The sequence below is a fragment of the Pantherophis guttatus genome, chromosome 5 (genome assembly GCF_059756535.1).
Source record: "Pantherophis guttatus breed Tessera chromosome 5, ASM5975653v1, whole genome shotgun sequence".
In the NCBI taxonomy this organism is placed as follows: Eukaryota; Metazoa; Chordata; class Lepidosauria; order Squamata; family Colubridae; genus Pantherophis; species Pantherophis guttatus.
The window spans coordinates 102,578,720-102,583,007 of NC_142067.1; the positions used below are offsets into that span (position 1 = coordinate 102,578,720).

General features: G+C 38.5%; 1 long non-coding RNA gene across 1 annotated transcript in view; it reads right to left on the minus strand.

The window, feature by feature from the left end:
* LOC148113544 (uncharacterized) overlaps positions 1–3,634 on the minus strand; it is a 36,771-nt gene extending 33,137 nt beyond the window's left edge. The window contains exons 1-2 of the long non-coding RNA XR_015728314.1: positions 3,526–3,634; positions 1,027–1,096 (exon numbers count right to left, since the gene is read on the minus strand). This is a non-coding gene — a long non-coding RNA (uncharacterized LOC148113544). The remainder of the gene's footprint in view (positions 1–1,026; positions 1,097–3,525) is intronic.
* Positions 3,635–4,288: the final 654 nt, after the last annotated feature.

Here is a 4,288-nt window from a genome sequence, read left to right on the forward strand (position 1 = left end):
TGGCTATCTATGGTATTCACAAAAATCCCATTTCATTTATTCTATTATAAAAGGATTATATAGACATTTACTACCATATTTGGATAGAATTATATAATTTCCCCATATTGATTTGGAAATAAAAACACAAAGTATTTTCATATGCAGCATTATTTCATCCTAGACAGTAAATGAAAAAAGATTTAACATTTGAAGTATAATTTTGGCTTATTTATAAAGCCATCATAATTACAATGACCTAATAATAATAATAATTATTATTAATGTAATAATTCAGCATCACCCAACATTTTTTGATAGTTAATCTTAATTGTAAAATAAACAATGATCACTTGGATCCCAAACAAGCTTTCTCAAAATATTAGGTTTTTTAAATAACAGAATACCATACTTTGGGGTATAGGCAAGATATAAGGGAGAACATTAACAATGCAATGAGTTGCTCTTCTGTAGATAGCAGGTTTTCAGCATAGACATATCTATTCTGAGGGACAGAAGACCTTTCTAAAGGTCTAATCATGGCATAATCATGGCCATGTTGTATTCATCCTTTTCCTCACACTCAGCCCATATCCAGCACAGCCTTAAATTATTTTTAGCTGTCCCAGTTTTAAAACAATATTTTTTCTCTCCTTCTGATATTGTTTTAGCCATAGGTATGGAACCCTTCACCAAAGATGTGCTGCTGGCACAATCAGGAGTTATCATCTACTCAAGATTACTAGCTATTTTAGCTGCTATGGGCCTAACCCTCCTCCTTCCACCCCCAGGCACAGCCCTTTATTGTCATTTTGGCTTGATTGCAGGAAAGTCTGAATACCTGCCTCCCTGAACACACCTGCCCACCTAATAACTGACTAATACTTCCCACAGTACTTGTCAGATCTTATACAAGCTTTGCAGAAAAATGAACTCAGTGCTATTTTGAAAGAGCATTGGTCCTGTATTGTGCAGAAGGTTCATTTAAACTGGAAAAGAGAGCTGTCTTTTGTGTGAATATACTTTTATCTGGTTGTATTATTATACCTTTGAGATGTTCTACAGCTACAGTTGTCTGGGCAATGATCCTGGGACCACTCTCATGCAGATTCAGTTTCTGTTTAGTGCAGAATATACATTTACACAATGTACAAATTCTGTCTGTTCAATATACATTTCCTCATTTCCTCTCTGGCTAAGTGGTAGGTCTCATTGTGCCCACACCATTCTGACTTTGGTGACATCAGGTGCCCTGGGGATGACTGTTGTTATAATCTGCAGACCTGGCACAATTATGCAAAAGTGCTTTAGTCTCTGCATTCTCCAGGACTATTCACTGACTGCTTCCAGATGCTGCTGTTCTAAAGTCAAAACTGGATTTCTTGGCCGCTTGTTGCCAGGACTGTCATTGTCTCCCACCGAGTGACAGTTAGCTTCGGAACTCAGTCACTACTCATCATTAAACTCTGCTTAAAGATTCTTTGAGAAGAATGCTATACCTGTGTTCAATTAGTCTGCCTGATAGGTAACAGGAATGGAGAAGTCGAATCATTCCATGCCTTTTCCCTCAATGTCTGTTACCTGTTAGACAGCTTGACATAAGACAAGGCTTGCTATTCTAAGTATCCATCTATATTAGAAGGAATGACTGTTCATTGTTTTGCAAGTGGCATATGACACTTGTTGGGGGGACAATGAAACCAAGGGAATCGCCTTCCTTCCTTCCTTCCTTCCTTCCTTCCTTCCTTCCTTCCTTCCTTCCTTCCTTCCTTCCTTCCTTCCTTCCTTCCTTCCTTCCTTCCTTCCTTCCTGTTAGGATATGGTTTGAGCCTAACAAGTTGTCCAGACAATATATGTGTTCTGTGACTTTAATATGAATATGTATTATGTGACTTTAAAGTTTTACTGCTGATTCATTGTAATGCTGAGTCATGCTGTAATTAGATAATCACTAGTTGTAAACATATTTAAGAAAGGTACTGTAACGTATTCAGTTGATGATAAGCTACCATTGTGTGTGGAGTTTCTACTATTGTGCTACCATCGTTGGATGGATCTGCTACCATAGTGGTTTGTTACCAGAGTGAGTTTGTTATTCTAACCAACTACTGTTTGGGTGGTAAGAAGATTTTTGTATCACTGGACTGATTTAACTGGCAAAGACTTGGATTGATTTAAAGACTACGAGATTGTTTTTTCCCTATAAAGTAAGCTTTTGATAAACCAGTTTGCACATCTCTTATTCATTGCTCTCAGCAACGTTTCTCTGTGCTCTACACTCTGCTGGTTGGTAACACAACAACAATATCCTTAACCCTTCCTTCCTTCCTTCCTTCCTTCCTTCCTTCCTTCCTTCCTTCCTTCCTTCCTTCCTTCCTTCCTTCTCATTGCACACCATTCAGAAAAGCAGCAGATTTTATACAGGCACAGTTTATCACTGCCTCAAAGACTAATGGATAGCACTTAATTTAGACAGGTACTTGCAGACCCCAAGATACTGCAAAAAATGCTTTTATTCCACAGTTAAAATTCTATAGAAGTGAGAAAACAATTTTCTACTGACACATAGGAAAGATCTGCTGAAGGTTTCAACAATGGTGGCTAGCTTTAGCTGATGGTAGATGAAGCCAAAATGAGCAAATCAATCCCACTTCTTCCTATATCCTTGCACATTATGTGGCTCCATCCAGCTTTATTTTATTTTTTTTAATTTGATTTATATGCCACCCTTCTCCGAAGACTCAGGGCGGCTTACAATGTGCTCAGCAATAGCCTTCATCCTTTTGTATATTTATACAAAGTCAGCTTATTGCCCCCACAAACTGGGTCCTCATTTCACCTACCTTAGAAAGGATGGAAGGCTGAGTCAACCTTGAGCCTTGGCGAGATTCGAACCCTGCAGTAATTGCAGGCAGCTGGTCTTAATAAGCTTAATAACAGGGTGCCTTAAACTCCTGTACTACCAAGGCTCTGACTCTTTATAGCCAGAAAGAAAAAAAAGGGGGCCTTCAAGGGTTAGGAAGACATTCCAATTGTCACTGGAAGTGGCAATTTGGAATCATCTTTGAGATCAGAGCAATACTTTTCTCCCATATCTTTTATCCTCTGCCTTCTAACTGATCTTGAAACACCCTCTTCTACACAGAAGAAGTTAAGTAATAACTTTGCTCCTGCTGACTAGTCCTGGAAAGCTCTATAACCCAGTTGGGTGATGCTTGCTCTTCTCAACCTTTAACTTTGGTATCTCCTTGATCCCTTCCCTACTTTGCCTGAGATACAGAGCTTTGGCTCTGTAGGAAATCTTAGATACCTCCTCACTTTCCTTCTTCATACATGTCACAAAGGTGCTTTTTCAAGTGGCAACTGGACATTCTGGTTTTTCTTTGAAGATGTTTCACTTCTCATCTATTTATAATAAATAAATTCATCTCTGACTGGATGATGGGGAATGGAAGGATTTATACTTTTTGCAGACAGCTGGTCATTTACATTTTTTTAGAGAGTCATTGAGACCGCAAGGAGGTTTAACTGTGTCCTTAGGGTCACCTGAGTAGTGCAAATGAGTGTTGAGCCTTCTTGGAATTGTTGAATCCAGTCTGTGTTGTAGTTTGGAGATAGAGGAGGTTGTATCCCTCCCCCTCAAAGCCCCTTTGGGACAACCATGACTGAGAATTTCCATAGACACTTCTTCACACAAGCACATCAGTAAACCTGACAGTTTAGAACTGAGATCTTGTACAAGGTTCTATCACTATGTTCCAGTAGCAGTGCCAATACCCTTCTGTAAGAGATACTGCAGGCCACCAAAAACCAGTCTATAGATCACAAAACACTTCTAGGTTGCAAATTATCACTTATTGTTATCACAAAACAATGTATGCATTGTATCCTCCCTACCAACATAAATACATATATTCACCAATATATACCAAATATACCAACACATATTCAGCTATATAAGCAGAATCATTCTTACACACAGATATGTCATGAGAGAAAACTATAGTTAGTCATTGACTTACCATAATTCATTTAATGATGGTTCAAATTTCCCACAGTGCTGAAAAACGTGATTTATGATCAGTCCTCAAAGTCATGAACTCTGCACTGGCCCTACAGTCACACAATCACAATTTGGACACTTGGTAATTAGCCTGCATTTACTATGTTGCAACATCCTATGGTCACGTGATCATGATTTGTGACCTTCTCAGCTAGCTTCTGACAAGCAGAGTCAATAGAAGCTGGATTTGCTTAACACGTTATTCACTTAATGATCACATAATTCACTTTAAAAATTGGTGATTTG